Consider the following 22,748-nt stretch of genomic DNA (forward strand, 5'->3'; position numbering starts at 1 on the left):
AATCTATTTAAAAAACAATCAATGAAAGTAAATTTTGGATTTCTTCAAGTTAAATCTAAAAATACATCACCATACTTACTTTTTATTTTATTTGCTGCTTTACTTATCTCAACAGTGAATCTATCATATCAACATAGTCATCATGATCCAAGCTGCAAATAATAGAGAGTGTCAGTGTCAATTTTGCTTTCTCACACTTGCTTCCCTTCACTTCATCTGATTTTAATAATCCCTGTCAAACCACAAACAGTCCAAATTACCTTCATGACACAGAAGCTTTCAAGGAGCAGACAGAATCTCAACTTTCATTTAGCAACTACAAAAGAAAGCTGTCCAGCTGGACAAATATTATTTCCACACTTGACAATCTCTACAGTTAAGCATGCATTTTAATTTTAACTAAACCTGCCAGGAGTTTGATATGAGCTCCTTGTTTTGTGTAGACTGACTCACAGGATTATCAGACCAATGACTGTAATTGAGACGAAAGAATCTAGCATTTATCTACTAAGAGATGAATCACATACCGAAGCTGAGGCATCAAAATGAACATGTAAGAGATAGTATGTAGGTATAGACTGCAGGGGAGAAACAACTTAAGTGCTTTAACTACTAAATAAATTTCAAATATCTAGAACACATTCTTGATGTAATTCTGAAAAGTAACAGCTAATAAATCAAATCATAAAACAGTTAAAATTTTACCCATAGACACTACTGAGAAACAGGTTCTGAAATGAAATCTAAAGAGATTTTAAAAGGTGATTTGAGCTGGGCACGGTGGTTCACGCCTGTAATTCCAGCACTTTGGGAGGCTGAGGCAGGTGAATCAACTGACGTCAGGAGTTTGAGACCAGCCTGGCCAACATGACGAAACCCCGTCTCTACTAAAAATACAAAAATTAGCCGGGCATGGTGGTGGGAGCCTGTAATCCCAGCCATTTGAGAGGCTGAGGCAGGAGAAACGCTTAAACCCAGGAGGCGGAGGTTGCAATGAGCTGAGATTGCTCCATTGCACTCTAGCCTGGGCAACAAGAGCGAAACTCCACCTCAAAAAAAAAAAAAAAAAAAAAAAAAGGTGTTTTGGAATCACTCAACTTCAAAGTCAGATTTCTAGAAAAGTTCTATATGTCAATTATAGTGAAACTGATGTCCTTGACAAGTTATCAAAGTATACTCAATACAAATCAATATGCCCTTGTACATACAATGTAAAACTAAAAAATGTTCACAGTAAAATTAAATAATAAGTTGTAGAGAAATACTAGAATAACAGTTACAGTGTAAAACTATGACAATGACAATTGTATCTTTGAAGTTTAATTGATTAAAGTTAAATCTAAAACTTTCCAACTGTAAAACATTTCTGTGAGCATTCTTTTTAAATTAATTAATTAATTTATTTTTGAGACGGAGTTTCACTCTTTTGCACAGGCTGGGGTGCAATGGTGCGATCTCGGCTCACTGCAACCTCCACCTCCCGAGTTCAAGCAATTCTCCTGCCTCTGCCTCTTGAGTAGCTGGGATTATAGGCGCCTTCTACCACTCCTGGCTAATTTTTGCATTTTTAGTAGAGATGGGGTTTCACCGTGTTGGCAAGGCTGATCTCGAACCCCTCACCTCAAGTGACCCACTGCCTCAGCCTCTCAATTACAGGTGTGAGCCACAGTGCCTGCCCTGACCATTGCCTTTTTAAGCTAGGCCTGAGTTCCTCCTAAAGTTATCAGAACCTCAGAATTGTCTGATATCAGTCTTCCCTCCAACCTGCTACACTTGACACTAGTTCCAGTTTTCTTTCTTCCCCAAAGGCTAATCCATTGGCTCTCAGAGCACTGTTTTTCTACCACTTCTATCTTGACTACCATAACTCAGGTTCCTTTACCAGCTCCTTTTCTTTCTATTCCCCCCCTCCCTTTCTTTTTTTGCAGACAAGATCTCATTCTGTCACCCAGGCCGGAATGTAGTGGCATGGTCAAAGCCTACTGCAGCCTTGATCTCCTGGGCTCAAGGGATCCTCCCACCTCAGACTCCCAAGTAGCTACAACTACCTGCATGAGCCACCATGCCTAATTTTTGAGTGTGTGTGTGTGTGTGTGTGCTGGAGATGAGGTATCCCTACGTTGCCCAGACTGGTCTCTAACTTCTGGCTTCAAGTGATCCTCTTGCTTCAGCCTCCCAAAATGCTGGGATTACAAGCACGAGCAACTGCTCCTGGGCTAGGCTACTTGTTACAAGAGTAGGTTAGAGTCTTTTTACATATCCAGTTAGGTTATGGTTCACTATGTATGAAGAAACTGAATTTAAAATATGTAAGAAGGCAGCTTTAGGTTAAACTTATCCCTTTAGGTTAAACAAACCCCATCATCTGGATTAATGCAGCAGTTTCCTAATTCTTTCTTTCTTCCTTCCTTCCTTCTCTTTCTCTTTCCTTCTTTCTTTCTTCTTTTCTCTCTTTCCTTTTTTTTTTTTTTGGTGGAGATGAGGTCTCACACTGTTACCCAAGCTGGTCTCAAACTCAGGAGTTTGGGATTACAGGTGTGAACCACCATGGCTGGTCTCCCCCTGTTTTTTTGTATCACCATCTTCTAACTCATTCTCCATCTGCCGCCAGAATGATCTTTGTAAAACATAGGGAAAAAAAATCCATGTTTATAGCAAGATTTTAATTCCTTTTTATTTTATTTTTTGAGATAGAATCTCCCTTTGTCACCCAGGTTGGGTGCAGTGGTGTAATTTCAGCTCACTACAACCTCTGCCTCTCACATTCAAGCAATTCTCCTGCCTCAGCCTCCTGAGTAGCTGGGATTACAGGCGTCCACCACCACACCTGGCTAATTTTTTTATTTTTAGTAGAGATGGGGTTTCACCATGTTGGCCAGGCTGGTCTCAAACTCCTGACCTCAAGTGATCCACCTCCCTCAGCCTCCCAAACTGCTGGGATTACATGCCTGAGCCACCTCAACTGGCTGCAAAATTAACTCTAAGTGACTGGGAAGAAAGTTAGACTCTTAAGAGAAAATTAGGAAAAGGTAGGTTGTAGTGTGGAAACAGTGTATTCATTTTATTTTTTAAATTATTTTTAATTGATAAATTATAATTGAATATATTTATGGGCTACAAAGTGATTTTATGACATACATATACAGTGTGGAAAGATTTAATCAAGCTAATTAACATATCCATCACCTTCAATACTTATTATGTATTCCTCCTGTCTAAATGAAACTTTACCCTTTGACCCACATCTCTCCATTCTCCTCACTCCCCAGGCTCTTGTAACCATTGTTCTACTGTCTGCTTCTATCAGTTCAATTGTTTTAGATTCCACATATAAGTGATAACATGCCATATCTATCTTTCTGTTCCTGGCTTATTTCACTTAGTGTAATGTCCTCCAGGTTCATCCATATTGTTGCAAATGACAGAATTTCCTTTTCCAAGGCTGAATAGTATTCCACTGTGTATATATACCATATTTTCTTAATCTATTAATCTGTTAATGGACACTGGGGTGGTATGTTCAATTTTAGAATAATGACTTTGAAATACAAGAAATATATCTAGCAAGCACTTAGAAAAGGGGAAATTGAATGAGAAGGAGGGAATGAATCATATTTACACAAAATGCCCATATAAATTACCATCCAAATCAGGACTTTTTTGAGATTAAAAAGCAGGTACCAAAAATTATTAAAATTATATAATTTTTGAAACACATATTACTAAATAATTAAGTAGTTTTATTATCATTGCTGACGTATAAACTAATTACATTGAAACACTATTTTTAAAAATAATATTCTTTCAAAAAATTTGTATCTTTGCTTTCAAAAGTAAAAATATCTTTATATTGCTTGAAAAATAAATAAATAGATGATTCTTGATATATTTTTGCATACTTTAATGAGTTTCTTAGCTTTATCTGTCATCCACAGATATTTCTTGAAAAATGCATTTAAAAATATGATTGTATGCTCTTTATATTTTTCCAAGTTTCATTTTATAGTTCGCAAATTTAAAATTGTTCACACCATGAATAGACTCTTGTATGTAGATTATAATATTTTTAATTGAGAAAATACTCTCTCTCAGGTGATAAACTACCTAGTAAATTTACTAAGTTCAGAGCAAATTTTGCTAGATGAATTACATTCTCAATTTTAATTTTTAGTAATGAAATACATAAATATTTTAGCTCAAATACTTTTACAGGTACTTTTTTTTTTTTTTTTTTTTTTTTTTGCCTCCATGCAGGTTGCATTTCTTTGACCAAAAATTTAAAAAGACAAAACTCATCAAATAAATGTTAATGATTATTTTGAACAGTTTGTTAAACTGTAAGTGCTGCAAAACCATAACATTTCTCAGTTTAACATCATTTTGTATCAGAATGTAAATGTATCCAAAAGAAAATTTCATCTCTATCAAAAGATTTTCCCCATAAGTCTTGGGTATTTTAATGCATAATTGGGAATTTAGCAATTAAATTCTGCATGCAGTTTGAGTGCTTATCATTTAATTTGTTCAATTCTTCCTTTGATTTCATGGGGATACATTTCAATATCCTCCTATTTGCAAGCTTTGTTTTCAATAATTGCAATTCCGTAAAAGCTTAACATAAGCTGAATATTTTGCCCTCCATTTATTGAACGCTTTGATTAAATATTTCTAATGGATTCTGAAGAAACTGTGGCCAAAATTTAGAGGACATTTTTACAAAAATGTTTAATACTATGATGGGACACTTAAGTTGATTTACAAAGTAATTATTCAAAGTCTCAGACATTTCTGATCCAAAAAGAAAGTGCATAGTGTCATACTTTTGTTTTATTCAACTTCAGTCTAATCATGAACATTTATAGGCTGTTTACCTTGTATATGTATAATCATATTTGTACTTGACAACTACATGTTCCATTTGGATTGGTAGAATATTGCAGATTTGGGGGATATAACTATGAATTACTGTGTGCATTACAAAATATTTCAAGTATAGTTTTCCCCACAAGTTCTAAATTTGCTAAAAGAAGGCATTTATATGATGTTGTGTTCCACAACAATATATTTTTAATAGTAACAAAATAATTTTATCATTGATGTTGCAGTTTGTAACTTAATTTGCAATAATATTCACAATACTGTCAAGCGTTTCAACTTCAACAGAATGAACTTTCAAATGCTTTACTTTGATTTAATGAATTAGATAAGAAACTTGAACCATAAATATTGGAATTACTTGATTTTCTACAATTAGAAGTATCCAATAATACCAATGTACTACTGGCATAATGTAATGATTGACGTTCTTCTAATAGAGAGAATACATTAACAACTATTGTTTCACTTTTCATACATGCACAAGAAAACTTCAAACTAAAAATAAAGGAAATTAATTCAGAACAATCACTTGATCTAAATAAAAAGTCATGCCTGACAGAGTGGTATACAAATGTACCTTCTGTGGCTAAGTATTAAAAGGTATTAAATATGGTCTTAAAATAAAACTATGCATTACATGTTGATGCCTCTTTCACATATTTAAGTCTTGTTTTCATGTAGTCAGTTATACCATTATAGAGTCATCATGGTGAATGGTAAATGTCAACAAATATTTTATGTGAGTTACACATTAATTATTTCCAGCAAATCAAGGAAATTCAGCATTATTCTGGTCTGATAAATGTGCACTGATATTTTATTTTGTTATCACTGTTGCTAAAAATGATTATTATAAAATAAAAATACATTATCCAATAATAAAATAAATAAGTAGTTGTAGTTTTATGCCATATGGTACATGATAAACAAAACCTTTTTAGTGGCCGCGCACAAAGGCATGTGCCTGTAGTTCCAGCTACTATGAGACTGAGGTGGGAGCATTGCTTGAGCCCAAGAGTTCATGCCTGTAGTGTGCTAGTATTGTGCCTGTGAAAAGCTGCTGCATTCTAGCCTGGGCAACATAGTGAGACTCTATCTCTTAAAAAAAAAAAAAGTCCCACAAAAAAACCAAGTTTGGACAACATTCACTCTATGACAAGACTAAATAAATACTGGGAAATGTGCAATCAACTGACCAGGGCACGGGCACATCAAGTGGCCAGTAGGGCTGGCAGCATTAAGTACTTCTGCTACCACTATCACCCAAACCTGAAGGAGTTAGCTGTACTTAACTGCTCATGTCTGAGTGTACTCACTTTATCAGTAAGCACCCTTCCTGCCATTCTTGAAAAAGATGTTTTACTTTACAATTCTTCTGGAAAGAATCTAAAAAAGAAAAATGGGCTATTGGCAATTTAGCCACATGTTAAAGTGTGAGCTTCATTCATTACACTGGTGTCTCACATATGAGACCATGTCACAATTTAGAAGTACACAGTATAGGTCTATCTAAACCTATTCTGGTTAATTTATATATAACTGTTAAATAATGCTTCACTCAAAAATGAAAAATCTGCAATTCATTAAAAATTATATTCTACCTTTCTATGGCATGACATGGAAAGATTTCCAGAATATTATATTATTTAATTTAAAAAATTGTAGAACTATATATACAGCATAATACAGGATATTTTTGAAAAAACAAACTATCCCATAAAATAATAAAGAATATACACTAATCTATTAGCAGTGCTTATCTGCGGGTGATAGAATTAAAAAGGGACAGCTGAAAGGGAATGTTAATTATTTATAATCTATTTTTGTTTGATATGATAACGAGTGTTTCACTTTTGACATCTGAATAGTAAAAAATGAATAAGAACAATATAATAAATGTTGATGAAAAGAATCAAACTCTAAAACATTTGAAGAGATTTATTCTGAGCCAAATATGAGTGACTATGGCCCATAACACAGCTCTCAGGAGGTGCTGAGAACACGTGTCCAAGTTGGTCCGGGTACAGCTTGGTTTCATATATTTTAGGGAGAAATGAGACATCAATCAAATACATTTATGAAATACATTGGTTTGGTTCAGAAAGGCGGGACAACTCAAAGCGTGGGGGGGTTGGGGGGGTTTGTTCCAGGCTATAGGTAAATTTATACATTTTCTGGTGACAATTGGTTGAGTTTGTCTAAAGACCTGGGATTGATAGAAAGGAAATGTTCAGGTTAAGATAAAAGATTGTGGAGACCAAGGTTCTTTTTAAGTCTTTCTTTCTTTTTTGTTTGAGAGGAAATCTCGCTCTGTCACCCAGGCTGGAGTACAGTGGCACGTTCTCGGCTCACTGCAACATTCACCTCCCAGGTTCAAGCAATTCTCCTGTTTCAGCCTCCCTAGTAGCTGGGACTACAGGCATGTGCCACCATGCCTGGCTAATTTTTTGTATTTTTAGTAGAGATAGAGTTTCACCATGTTGGCCTGGCTGGTCTCAAACTCCTGACCTCAAGTGATCCACCCGCCGAGGCCTCCCAAAGTGCTGAGGTTACAGGTGTTAGCCACCAGGCCCAGCCTCTTTTGAAGTTTTAAAGTGGTGGCTGTTAGAGTCAACAGATGACAAATGTTTCCTATTTAGATCTTTAAAAGGTACTAGACTTTTAATTAATCTCTTCAGGATTGGGAGGGCCAGGAAGAAAAAGATATAGCTATATTAATAAAGATTCTTTATAGATGCAGATATTCCCCCACAAAGAAAGGCTTTGCAGGGCCATTTCAAAATATGGCAGGGAAACATATTTTGGGGTACAATATTTTGCTTTTCTTCCTTTTCTCATAACGATATCCAGAGTCAGACTGGAAAGTCACGATATATACAGTTAAATAAAACCCATCTGATGAGAATTTATGGTTTGTAGGGCATGACTCCCCAGACCCCTTAGATATAAATTTGGGCAAGATTAAAAAAAAAAAATCAGACCTTAGTCCTCATAAATATTACAAGGCATTAGCTAATGGTGTATCAACTGAGTGATACAAGTATCAAATGATCTAGGAGTCTTGCAGCAGGGAGCTCCCTATGGGCAGATGGAAATAGGAAAGGCAAGCCTCAAGAAAAAGGAAGGCAAAGGATTTCCTAAAGGTGGGAGCCAGTGATCTTCTAAAATCCATAGCCTCACAGGCCCCACAGTTGGAGACATTTTAATCTCCCACTATACATAGGTTCAAGCCCTCTCCAACTTGGGGAATGATCCACAACTAATAAAGAAAGGATTACGCCTGTAATCCCAGCACTTTGGGAGGCTGAGGCGGGTGGATCATGAAGTCAGGAGTTTGAGACCAGTCTGGCCAACATAGTGAAACCCCATCTCTACTAAAAATACAAAAAATCAGTCGGGTGTGGTGGTGTGTGCCTGTAATCCCAGGTACTCGGGAGGCTGAGGCAGGAGTGTCGCATGAACCCAGGAGGCAGAGGTTGCAATGATCCAAGATCATGCCATTGCACTCCAGCCAGGGTGACAGTGTGAGACTGCATCTCCAAAAAAAAAAAAAAAAAAAAAAAAAAGACATAAGAAGCCCCAGACATTAACTTGAGAAGTAGATAATGAGTCAGTCTGCTTATCTCCCTGCTGTTCCACAACCTCACCTCTTACTAACTTGATTATTACCAATATATAATTAGGTCTTCATTTTTTAAAATTAATTTTTGTTAGTTTGTCTTTTTAGAGACAAGGTCTCACTTTGTCATCCTGGCTGGAGTTCAGTGGTGCCACTATAAGCTCACTGCAGCCCTGAACTTTTTAAACTCAAGCAATCATCCTGCCTCAGCTTCACAAATAGCTAGAATTACAAGTATGAGCTACTGTACCCAGCTCTGGTTCTCATCTTGAAATTTCTGTGTACTGGGATCCCATTCCTAAACCCCATTCACAGCTACCTGCTCCAGTTTCATGGACTACCATCAACTGGGGGCCCTTGTAATTAAAATGATGAGAACATCCCTGGAGCATAAATGGAACTGTTTTGGAGAACCAGAGCAGAAAATTCATGGATGAAAATAGTGAAAGACAAAATTGAAGAAGTATGCTATGGCCAGATATTTTAAGGCCCTTGTTTTTTCTCTCCAGGAGGAAAATATTTGGACTTTATCCTATAGATAACAGGGCGTCATAAATTTTTTTTTACTTAGGCAGTGCATGACTAGTGTTTTATAAATATTTATAAAACAAGGTGTTAAGATGGTTTGGTGTGGGTTGAGAGAACAGAGAGAAGAAAATCAATTAGGAAGACAGTTAATCAGTAGATATAAAGGTGATGATAAATAGGAAGAGGATGTGGCCATGAGGAAAAAAAAAAAAACAAAGATCTGAAATGACTGTCCAGGATATGATAGATAGCTTAGGGCCACTGAGTGAGGCAGACAATTACAGCTCAGAGAAAACCAGGCCGCTGTTACATGTTCAGGCACAAACACGTTTGGGCTTTAGGCCCAAATCACCAGAGAAACTAAACAGGGCACATGTGAAAATTACAAAATCATGTTAAGAGGCAAAAAGATTGTGGATTACATAATTAGAAACTAGCAATGGTAAAGCCAAAGTATGGTTCTCCCTGAGCAATAAAAGTCAGTGTGGAAGAAGACCAATTATAACAGTGGTGACTAAAATAAAGAGGTGGACATTGTCCATGCAATGCATATTTGATATCAAAGGCTTTTATGGTCTTGCTAAAGGCAGCCATAGATACCATACATTGCATACACATGCCTGCCTTTGGCTGAGGAGTGAGTGACTACTATGTTTGCCCATATGGATTTCTGCAGGCCAGGGCCCCAGGATAGACCAGAACAGAAAGATGAGACTATAAGAAGTTTATGTAGTAGGGGATAAATTATTACAAAGAAAATTATTGATGTTTAATCTGAATGACAGAATGGTAGCTTATGAATAGATTTTTAACAACTTAGGAGGAAAATACTGGTAAGAAGGCATAGCAAATTAGTATTATAGATAATGATTTTGAGTAGGCCATATAAGTGGAAATGTTCAGAATACAGAGGAAGGTGATATGTGAGAGAAGTGCATGAGAAAAGATAGTGTTAAGGATGTCACAGTGTAGTTCATAAGACTAAGATATAGCCAATCATAACAAAGTATTATCTTTTAATCTTTAAAAAAACCTTAACATATACACAAAATAAACACAACGTGAATAAGAGAATTAGCATTTATAGCAGTGTATCATGTTGCTATGGTTTGAATATTTGTCCCCTCCAACACTGATGCTGAAATTTAATCCTCAATGTGGCAGTATTGAGAGGTGAGGCCTTAAAGAGGTGACTGGGTCATGAGAGCAAAGCCGTCATGAATGGAGTAATCTATGCATGAATTATGGATTACTAGATTAATGGGTTAATAGATTAATGGGAGTGGGACGGTGGCTTTATATGAGAACTAGAGATTTGAACAAGCATGCTCAGCCCCCTCACCATGTGATACCCTGCATCACCTCTGGACTCTGTAGAGAGTCCCCACAAATGAGAAGGCTCTCACCAGATGTGGCCTCTTGATCCTGGACTTCTCAGTTCCAGAACTGCAAGAAATACATTGCTTTTCTTTATAAATTGTCCAGTTTTAGGTATTCTGTTAAGAGCAACAACAAGTAGACTAGTACACATACAGTAATAAAATTAAACTAACTTATATTGCTGCTTCATTACTTGGTGAGATAAGAGACACATCTACTCACGGAAGAATCCATTTACTCAATAACGGCACCTTACATTTATAAATTATAATAGTTGTCTACTAACATCTCCTTAAATATGTAAGTTATAGAGCTAATAAATGAGGTGACCAAGATTTTAGTTATAATTAAAAGAAAAAACTTAACTCTTCTTAAAAATTTTTTTTGTTGAATTTGCTGGATAATGACCCACTGGTTTAAAAGATGCACAGCAATTTAATGTACGTGTGTACACACATATTTTTTTTTTTTTTTTTTTTTTTTTTTTGAGACGGAGTCTCGCTCTGCCACCCAGGCTGGAGTGCAGTGGCCGGATCTCAGCTCACTGCAAGCTCCGCCTCCCGGGTTTAGGCCATTCTCCTGCCTCAGCCTCCCGAGTAGCTGGGACTACAGGCGCCCACCACCTTGTCCGGCTAGTTTTTTGAATTTTTTAGTAGAGACGGGGTTTCACCGTGTTAGCCAGGATAGTCTCGATCTCCTGATCTCGTGATCCGCCCGTCTCGGCCTCCCAAAGTGCTGGGATTACAGGCTTGAGCCACCGCGCCCGGCTCACACATATCTTAAAAGAATGCTTCACTTACCCTAAACACTTGCTCTTATATTTTCTATTCTATTCCTTTTCGTTTTTTCATTTTTTTTTCTTTTTAATGCTGCCTATATCTTCTAAGTTGATTTCAGCATCTGTAGTTTGGCTTAGAGATTTTTAGATTAAAAGGAGACATTTATGATCATTTTATAGAACCATCTGTAAAGCTATGATTGAAAAATCCAGAAGAGATATATTTAAGAAAAAGGTAAAAAAGAAAAAAAAAAGCAGAAAATGAAGGGTTGGGATCTACTAACAGAGAATGGGAAAAGAGACAAAGGATAGATGAAGTCGGGTCACAGGATGGACAAAAACAGTACCAAAGAGGACAACACTGCAAAAATGAATGTGAAGTCAACAAAAGCTTATTTCAATACATGTCTTTACCTTTACTGCAGGGTATTTCAAAGTGTAGTCCAAAACTAATGTAAGCCAAAATACCAGGGATACTTGTTAAAAATTCAGATACCTGTGCCCCATCCCAGACCTAGTGAATTAAACTCTCTTTGGCAATTGCAAAGTTTCCCAGGGCATCCTTTTAACTAAGCATTTTTATCTCAATGCATTTTACAAATCAGCTTTCAAAGTGGTACTTTCCAAAAACATGCCAGCTCACTTCACTCATAGGTATATTTCTGAAAAGTTGTTAGGTGTGTACTTGTACACCAAACCATCATTCCCCTAAAGACTATCATGATCATTTCAGAATTATGTTCATCCAGAAAGAAACAAGCCAGATTTGAGACCATTCAACCTTTAAACAAATATTCTTTATCTAATTTTTCTGTATTAGTTACCTAAGAGGTTGACCAAATGGACTCGCATACTCATTATTTTTACTTAGTTTAGAAGTATGTATATTTAAAATTATAATATACTGTTAACACATTCCATTTTGACTTTGAACACTTTGAACTAATTACACTAAACTTAACTGGTTAAGTATCGTAATCAAGTGGCATTTAGCAGAACTCATGAACAAAGAAAGTGCCACAGGAAGACAGTTTTCAGAAAATACAAAAACTGAGGTTTGTGGTTTGGACTCTTAACAGCAAAGATATCCCTTTATGTGGTGAGCTCTGCTAACAAAAAGTATTTGTCAACTTCTTGCCAATAGATAGCCAAGAAGTATGAGATGTGAATCTATTCAATTCAAAGATGGAAATAATAGCTAAGAACAACAGTAGTTAATATTTATTCACTTATCTCATTAGAGGTTTCCTTCTAAATCCTTTATATGCATTAACTACTTTAATCCTTACAACAATTCTGTAGACTGTGGCTTTAGACCTTATTTCCCAGATGAGGATGCTGAGGTATAGAATTACATAATTTTCCTGAGATTCCACAGCTAGAAATAGGAAGTGAGATTCAAAACCAGGCAGCCTGTCTCCAGAATCTACATTCAAAGACAGTGGGCTACACTAGGATTTTAAGAAAGTCTTAGATCTTGGAACAATTACCTGCCTCTATATAAATGCTTTCTGTTTATGTTTTGGGTTTTTTTTTTTTTTTCTGTTCTTTATACAATTGATTTTAAGATAAATTGTGACTACCTTGCATCCCTGTTTATGTTTAGTTGCTAGATCTCATTATAAAGGACTTGAAATATGACAGGAAATCCAAAATTAGCATCAAATAGGAATTCAGCATCATACAGAAAAATAAAAATGTGTTTTAAAAGATACTTAATTCTGAATTTAAGGGCAGAATAGTATAGTGGTTTACAGCTGTGCTTCTCAGTTTTTCATGTGCTGGTCACCTAAGTACATTGTTAAAAATGCAGATTTTCAGCAGCTCTGAGATTCTGCATTTGTAGCAAGTTCCTGGGTGATGGTTAACACCGCTGGCCTGAAGATCATATTTTGAGTAGGAAAGGTTCAGAGTTCAAACTCTGGAGTCACACTGCTTATGTTTCTTTTCTTCTTTTTTGAGAAGGAGTCTCACTCTGTCACCCAGGCTGGAGTACAATGGAATGGTCCCAGCTCACTGCAACCTCTGCCTCCTGGGTTCAAGCGATTCTCCTGCCTCAGCCTCCCCAGTAGCTGGGACTACAGGCATGTGTCATCATACCTGGTTAATTTTTTGTATTTTTAGTACAGACAGGGTTTCACTATGTTGGCCAGGCTTGTCTTGAACTCCTGACCTTGTGATCCGTCCGCTTTGGCCTCCCAAAGTGCTGGGATTACAGGCGTGAGCCACTGTGCCTGGCAACACACTGCTTATGTTTCACTACCAGCTCCATTACTTACTAGTTGTATAACCTTCTCCTCATATACCTCTACTATATCCGTAAAAGAGTGAGAGCATTAAAGAGTTGTTACCAGGATTACATGGGATAATCCATAGATAGTACATAGAACAGTCTTAACACATAGAAAGAACTCAATAAAGGTTATCTCTCAGTATTATTGAAAAATATTAAAAGCATATATTGTATCCCATTAGAAAGCCATTTATAGAATTGATTGATCTAGCAGAAACACTAAATAAAATGTCATCATTCTTTTCCAGGCAGTCACAAGAACATCACTGTACAATGAAGGACATTAAATACGTAAGTTAGAACCACTATCCAGCTTTATTAAATACATAAATCTGAAAGTGCTCTAAATGAATTTGCATAAAGCTGGTTTGGTCTATGATATAAAAGAGCATATTTTGTTTCTATGCCAGAAAACTTTTCTATATTGCAGGTACACACTGAGTTCCAATTCATTTATTTGAATAGCTTCCTCTGAACTTCGAAAAAGCCATTTTAGTTTAAAAAATTTTATTTCAATGAAATATAAGTCAGTACTAGTATTAATATCAACAATAACAATGATTTAAAATATTTGTTCAAGGAAGAACACTGCTATAGTTTAAATAAATTCAGAGGATTTAATCAATGCCTTCATAGACAACTGTACACATATTCAAACTACAATACAATGCAGCACAATTACTTCCTGCCTTTGAGAACTGAGACTTAAAAGAATATTATTTATCAAAAATGTGGTGATTGAATAATGATCCCAAATCAGAGAAGCCAATGTGTAGGAAAAGTAGAGTTAGCACCAGAAATGAAGATAAAATTTCATAGTAACTTCCCAAATGGAAACTCTAAGAAATGTATTCCAACACTGTTGAAAAATAAAGACATAGAAGGAATAGAGTACATTAGAAAAGAAAAACTAGTGTTTACCCAGTCATTGATTAAAACCAGAGCCAGGTGTTTCAATCAAGAAGATGATGAGAGCTAGAAAGTGTTTTTGGTTGGTGGCTATCTTTAAGAGTCAGCAAGAAAAGGTCAATAAATAATTTACCCACCCCTTTATCTTTTATTTTTCCAACATAGGTGATTAAAAAATAATTGTGGTACAAATTCTATTACATTTATTTTTCTAAATCAAAACTAGATTCAACATAGGCAATACAGACCTGCCAAGTAAAATCATGACAGATAAGAATCCAGGAAAAGGGAGGGATCTGGGTGAGTGGATTATTCTTTCCTCTCCTCCCTTTCTCTTTCCCTACTGATTGGTGTTCCTGGCTGCTCCTTTGTTTGCTGTGGTACTAGGTTTTTTAAAAAACACACAACACACAAGATTTTACTTTCATTTTACTTTCTATGACAAGTGTTATTTTAAAATAGTAAGATTTTACCAAAAACTCTGCAAAACAATGCTTTATATAAAGGACTGCCAGATGTAGTTTCCAAGACAGGGCTTACCTGTATTCAATTATATCAAATAAGCATTCACAAAATGAAATTAAACATATGCTCTTAGTGAAGAAAATATCAACAGTGAAATATGAGGTTCTTTGTATCTATAGAGGTGATAACACCAACAAGATCAAATCATTAGGATTAGAGGTACAAGAGGAATAGAATTTCAACAGAAATATACCAACATCATCATGTCTTGTTATTTGGGTTTACATTTTTCTTAATCAAATACTGAAAAACATAAATTTAATGAAAATGCCTAAGCTAACTGTTTTCCATTTATAAATTAGCTGTCTCTCACCTCCAGAGGAGCAAGGAATTCCACTTCTGTATGACCTATTTATGCCTCTTGGATTTATCACATGCATTTTTTAATGACCCCAAACCAAAGGAAATGTAGAAACCTATTTGAAAAGTTGACATTAAGGTTGTGACACCAACCAAAACAACCAGAGAATTTAAAGTTAAACTGACACACAATCCCCAAATCAGTCTGTTATACTCCTAATTTAAAAAACAGTTCTAATGTGAAATTGTGATAGCATGTCAGTCTCTGCTTTGAAACTCCTGAATTTTGTCATTTGGTGTTTGTGTCACAACCTTAATAATATTTAAATATACTTTTTAATATCTATTATTTAAAAAATATCTTTGGATTGAAGATACTCTAAAGCTTTGAAGAAGCCAACCTCAAAGCACTGCATTCCTAGCATGCCACTTTTATTAGAAGTAGTGCATAAAACATTTGCTGTTGACAAATCTAATTCATTAAAAGGTGAGATGGATGCATTTTAAAATAACTGGCTGGCATCATTATCTGCAGCGCCTTTTATAAATTATTCCTCTTTTCCCTTTTGACTGAACTTGTCACAGTTCCTTTCAGAGTCTGAGTGTTATGCCTTATAGTCAATGCTTTCAACATGTTTAGACAAGTCATAAGTTAAACAAGCAGTGGTATTTTATTTCCTAGAAATAAGAAAGGGTAACAAAAATACTAATTATTTCATTCAATTCATTGATTTTGAACTAAAGACAAGTAAAGTCAGTTAGTGGTGGTTTCATCTCACATGAAGAATTTAAAAATAAAAGTATACTGTTTGCATAGAATGGGGAATTTCAAAGAAAGGAACATAAAGAGAGATGCTGGTGGCTCTGCTGCAGTGTTGTGTAGAAGACTTGGTTAAAAATCGAATTGTGCTTTCCCTAACATTGGAGATCAGGTAAATCATAAAGCTGACAGCTGGCTGGCACACTGACTTCCTAAAGGAGAATTCTAACTGTATTCTCTTAGAGGCCAAAGGAAGAGAATTATAGAAGCTTTCAAGGAAACTGAGTAGGCACAGTAAAAATTACGCAAAATAAGAAGAAAAACATTTCTTACCTAATTTTATTTCAGAAGACACTAAGAATGAACTGGTCTTCTAATCCTAAGGAGGTAGAAAATGATTTTCTCAAGGGTTGTCAGCAGAACTGTCTCTTCTCTAGTACCTTCAGCAAAGTTTTTTTTTTTTTTCCCAAAGTATGTAAAATGTACCTGAAAAATGATTGGACAAAGCTTTATCACTGCCACAAAGGGATGGAGGGCATATTCACATTAGTTGCCCAGATTACTAGTTATAGTACTATCATTAAATCATGACATATGGACTTGAGTCAGGAAGAAGAGATGTTGGAAATACACAAAGACATCCTGAAGATTACATACCTAAGAAAAGCTTATTAATAAGAGAGTCCATAGATTGTAGCAACACAGGTAATAGGGGCACCTTGGAAAATGCATATTTAAAACATTCCTTCTATTTTCATTAAAAATTTATCACTCCTAAAGAAATGTATCATGAAGAGAGTAACATGCAGTTGCACCACATAAAACAAGCAACGTTATTCAATCCAAATACTTTTTTTCTTGTTTAGTTACTATTTGCTCCACATTATTTATTAAAACCATCTTTTCCCCACTCTTCTGGGTGATCCTGTTAAAAACAGATTCCTTGGGGAGGCGCTTCCAAGATGGCCAAATAGGAACAGCTCCGTTCTACAGCTCCCAGTGAGATTGACGCATAAGACAGGTGATTTCGGCATTTCCAACTGAGGTACCTGGTTCACTTCATTGGGATTGGTTGGACAGTGGGTGCAGCCCATGGAGGGTGAGTCAAAGCAGGGTGGGGTGTCACCTCACCCGGGAAGTGCAAGGGGTCAGGGTATTTCCCTTTCCTAACCAAGGGAAGCCATGAGTGTCTGTTCCTGAAGGAATGGTACACTCATGTCCAAATACTGTGCTTTTCCCATGCTCTTCGCAACTGGCAGACCAGGAGATTCCCTCCTGTGCCTGGCTGGGTGGGTCCCACAACCAAGAAGCCTTGCTTGCTGCTAGCGCAGCAGTCTGAGATCGACCTGGGATGATAGAGCTTGGCAGTGGGAGCGATGTTGGCCATTGTTGAGGCTTCACAGTGTGAACAAAGCGGCCCAGAAGCTCGAACTGTGTGGAGCCCACCACAGCTAACAAGGCCTACTGCCTCTCTAGATTCCACATCTGGGGGCAGGGAATATCTGAACAAAAGGCAACAGACAGCTTCTGCAAACTTAAACATCCCTGCCTCACAGCTCTGAAGAGAACAGTGGTTCTCCCAGCATGGCATTCGAGCTCCAATAATGGAAAGACTGCCTCCTCAAGTGGGTCCCTGACCCCCGTGTAGCCTGACTGGGAGATACCTCCCAGTAGGGGCTGACAGACACCTCACATAGGCAGGTGCCCATCTGGGATGAAGCTTCCAGAGGAAGGATCAGGCAGCAATATTTGCTGTTCTGCAGCCTCCACTGGTGATACACAGGCAAACAGGGCCTGGAGTGGACCTCCAGCAAACTCCAACAGATCTGCAGCTGAGGGACCTGTTTGTTAGAAGGAAAACTAACAAACAGAAAAGAATACCCTCAACATCAACAAAAAGGACATCCACACCAAAACCTCATCCATAGGTCACCAACATCAAAGACCAAAGGTTGATAAAACCACAAAGATGGGGAAAAATCAAAGAAGAAAGGCTGCAAATTCCAAAAGCCAGAACGCCTCTTCTCCTCCAAAGAAACACAACTCCTTACCAGCAAGAAAACAAAACTGGAGGGAGAATGAGTTTGACGAGTTGACAGAAGTAGGTTTCAGAAAGTCGGTAATAACAAATTTCTCTTGAGCTAAAGGAGCATGTTCTATCACAAGGAAGATTTAAAATCCTGAAAAAAGCTTAGACGAATGGCTAACTAGAATAACCAGTGCAGAGAAGAGCTTAAATGACCTGATGGAGTTGAAAACCACAGTATGAGAACTTCATGAAGCATACACAAGCTTCAATAGCCGATTTGATCAAGTGCAAGAAAGGTTATCAGTGATTGGAGACCAAGTTAATGAAATAAAGTGAGAAGACAAGATTAGAGAAAAAGGAGTGAAAAGAAATGAACAAAGCCTCCAAGAAATATGGGTCTATGTGAAAAGACCAAATCTACGTTTGATTGGTGTACCTGAAAGTGACCGGGAGAATGGAAACAAATTAGAAAACACTCTTTGGGATATTATCCAGGAGAACTTCCCCAACCTAGCAAGGCAGGACAACATTCAAATTCAGGAAACACAGAGAACACCACATAGATATTTCTCAAGAAGAGCAACCCCAAGACACATAATCATTAGATTCACCAGGTTTGAAATGAAGGAAAAAATGGTAAGGACAGCTAGAGAGAAAGCTTGGGTTACCCACAAAGGGAAGCCTGTGAGACTAACAACGGATCTCTCTGCAGAAACCCTACAAGCCAGAAGAGAGTGGGGGCCAATATTCAACATGCTTAAAGAAAATAATTTTCAACCTAGAATTTCATATCCAGTCAAACTAAGCTTCATAAGGGAAGGAGAAATAAAATCCTTTACAGACAAGCAAATATTGAGAGATTTTGTCACCACCAGGCCTGCGTTACAAGAGCTCCTGAAGGAAGCACTAAACATGGAAAGGAAAAACCAGTACCAGCCACTGCAAAAACATGCCAAATTGTAAAGACCATCAATGCTGTGAAGAAACTGCATCAATTAATGGGCAAAATAACCAGCTAGCATCATAATGACAGGATCAAATTCAAACATAACAATATAAAACTTAAATGTAAATGTGCTACATGCCACAATTAAAAGACTCAGACTGGCAAATTGGATAAAGAGTCAAGACCCATTGGTGTGCTGTATTCAGGAGATTCATTTCATGTGCAAAGACACATATAAGCTCAAAATAAAGGGATGGAGGAAGATCTACCAAGCAAATGGAAAGCCAAAAAAAAAAAAAAAAAAAAAAAAGCAGGGATTGCAATCCTGGTCTTTGATAGAACAGACTTTAAACCAAAACAAATATCAAAAGGGACAAAGAAGGCCATTACATAATGGTAAAGGGATCAATTCAACAAGAAGAGCTAACTATCCTATATATATATATATATATGCACCCAATACAGGAGCACCCAGATTCATAAAACAAGTTCTTAGAGACCTACAAAAAGACGTAGACTCCCACACAATAATAATGGCAGACTTTAACACTCTGCTGTCAATATCAGACAGATCAATGAGACAGAAAATTAACAAGGATATTCAGGACTTGAATTCAGCTCTGGACCAAGTAGGCCTAATAGATATCCACCCCAAATCAACAGAATATACATTCTTCTCAGCACCACATCACATTTACTCTAAAATTGATCACATAATTGGAAGTAAAACACACCTCAGCAAATGTAAAACAGAAATCACAACAAACTATCTCTCATACCACAGTGTAATCAAATTAGAACTCAGGATTAAGAAAACCACAAAACTACATGGAAACTGAACAATGACTACTGGGTAAATAACGAAATGAAGGCAGAAACAAAGATGTTCTTTGAAACCAATGAGAAAAAAGTCATAATGTACCCAAATCCCAGGGACACATTTAAAGCAGTGTGTAGTGGGAAATTTACAGCACTGAATGCCCACAAGAGAAAGCAGGAAAGATCTAAAATCGACACCCTAACATCACAATTAAAAGAACTAAAGAAGCAAGAGCAAATAAATTCGAAAGCTAGCAGAAGACAAGAAATAACTAAGATCAGAGCAGAATTGAAGGAGATAGAGACACAAAAAACCCTTCAAAAAAATCAACGAATCCGGGAGCTGGTTTTTTGAAAGATCGACAAAATAGATAGACCACTAGCCAGACTAACTAATAAAGAAGAAAAGAGAGAAGAATCAAATAGACGCAATAAAAAATGATAAAAGGGATATCACCACCAATACCACAGAAATATAAACTACCATCAGAGAATGCTGTAAACACCTCTACACATATAAACTAGAAAATCCAGAAGAAATGGATAAATTCCTGGATACATACACCCTCTCAAGACTAAACCAGGAAGAAGCTGAATCTCTGAATAGACCAATAACAAACAGGTTCTGAAATTGAGGCAATAATTAATAGGCTACCAACCAAAAAAACTCCAGGACCAGACAGATTCACAGCCGAATTCTACCAGAGGTACAAAGAGGAGTTGGTACCATTCCTTTGGAGACTATTCCAATCAATAGAAAAAGAGGAAATCCTCCCTAATTCTTTTTTATGAAGCCAGCATCATCCTGATACCAAAGCCTGGCAGACGTAACAATAAAAGAGAATTTTAGGCCAATATCCCTGATGAACATCAGTGCTAAAATCCTCAATAAAAAACCGGCAAATGGAATCCAACAGCACATCAAAAAGCTTATCCACCATCATCAAGTCACCTTCATCCTGGAATGCAAGGCTGGTTCAACATACGCAAATCAATAAATGTAATCCATCACATAAACAGAACCAACGACAAAAACCACATGATTATCTCAATAGATGCAGAAAAGGCCTTCAAAAAAATTCAACAGCCTTTCATGGTAAAAATTTTCAATAAACTAGGATTTGATGGAATGTATCTGAAAATAATAAGAGCTATTTATGACAAACCCACAGTCAATATCATACTGAATGGGCAAAAACTGGAAGCATTCCCTTTGAAAACCAGCACAAGACAAGGATGTCCTCTCTCACCACTCCTATTCAATATCATATTGGAAGTTCTGGCCTGGGCAGCCAGGCAAGAGAAAGAAATAAAGAGAATTCAAGTAGGAAAAGAGGAAGTCAAATTGTCCCTGTTTGCAGATGACATGACTATATACTTAGAAAACCCCACTGTCTCAGCCCAAAATCTCCTTAAGCTGATAAGCAACTTCAGCAAAGTCTCAGGATATAAAATCAATGTGCAAAAATCACAAGTATTCCTATACAGCAAGAACAGAAAAACAGAGAGCCAAATCACGAGTGAAATCCCATTCACAATTACTACAAAGAGAATAAAATACCCAGGAATCCAAGTTACAAGGGATGTGAAGGACTTCTTCAAGGAGAACTACAAACCACTGCTCAACAAAATAAAAGAGGACACAAACAAATGGAAGAACATTCCATGCTCATGGATAGGAAGAATCGTTTGTGAAAATGGCCTTACTACCTAAGGTAATTTATAGATTCAATGCTATCCCCATCAAGCTACCAATGACTTTCTTCACAGAATTGGAAAAAACTACTTTAAAGTTCATATGGAATCAAAAAAGAGCCTGCATAGCCAAGACAATCCTAAGAAAAAAGAACAAAGCTGGAGGCATCATGCTACCTGACTACTATAAGGCTATAGTAACCAAAACAGCATGCTACTGGTACCAAAACAGATATATAGATCAATGGAACAGAACAGAGGCCTCAGAAGTAACACCACACATGTACAACCATCTGATCTTTGACAAATCTCACAAAAACAAGCAATGGGGAAAGGATTCCCTATTTAATAAATGGTGCTGGGAAAACTGGCTAGCCATATGCAGAAAACTGACACTGGATCCCTTCCTTACACCTGACACAAAAATTAATTTAAGATGGATTAAAGACTTAAATGTAAGACCTAAAACCATAAGAACCACAGAAGAAAACCTAGGCAATACCATTCCCGATATAGGCATGGGCAAAGACTTCCTGACTAAAACACCAAAAGCAATGGCAACAAAAGCCAAATTTGACAAATGAGATCTAATTAAACTAAAGAGCTTCTGTGCAGCAAAAGAAACTATCATCAGAGTGAACAGGCAACCTATAGAATGGGAGAAATTATTTGCAATCTATCCATCTGACAAAGGGCTAATATTCAGAATCTACAAAGAACTTAAACAAATTTACAAACAAACAAACATCCGCATCAAAAAGTAGGCAAAGGATATGAACAGACACTTCTCAAAAGAAGACATTTATGCAGCCACAGACATATGAAAAAATGTTCATCATCACTGGTCATCGGAGAAATGCATATCAAAATCACAATGAGATACCATCTTACACCAGTTAGAATGGCAATCATTAAAAAGTCAGGAAACAACAGGTGCTGGAGAGGATGTGGAGAAATAGGGATGCTTTTACACTGTTGGTGGGAGTGTTAATTAATTCAACCATCGTGGAAGACAGTGTGGTGATTCCTTAAGAATTTCTTACTAGAAATATCATTTGACTCAGTAAACCCATTACTCAATATATACCCAAAGGATTATAAATCATGGTACTATAGAGACACATGCACACTATGTTTATTGTGGCACTATTCACAATATCAAAGACTTGGAACCAATCCATATGTCCATCAATAATAGACTGGATAAAGAAAATGTGGCACATATACAGCCATAAAAAGGATGAGTTTATGTCCTTTGTAGGGACATGAGTGAAGCTGGAAACCATCAT

At 36.7% G+C, this 22,748-nt stretch overlaps 1 protein-coding gene across 1 annotated transcript in view; it reads right to left on the reverse strand.

The window, feature by feature from the left end:
* The window catches only part of KIAA0825 (KIAA0825 ortholog), a 495,761-nt gene that overhangs the window by 442,788 nt on the left and 30,225 nt on the right, over nt 1-22,748 (reverse strand). Inside the window, exons 3-4 of the mRNA XM_023212146.2 lie at nt 16,304-16,456; nt 80-152 (exon numbers count right to left, since the gene is read on the reverse strand). The gene's annotated coding sequence lies outside the window, so the exon portion shown is untranslated. The remainder of the gene's footprint in view (nt 1-79; nt 153-16,303; nt 16,457-22,748) is intronic.

Source organism: Piliocolobus tephrosceles, chromosome 4, assembly GCF_002776525.5.
Source record: "Piliocolobus tephrosceles isolate RC106 chromosome 4, ASM277652v3, whole genome shotgun sequence".
Classification (NCBI taxonomy): Eukaryota; Metazoa; Chordata; class Mammalia; order Primates; family Cercopithecidae; genus Piliocolobus; species Piliocolobus tephrosceles.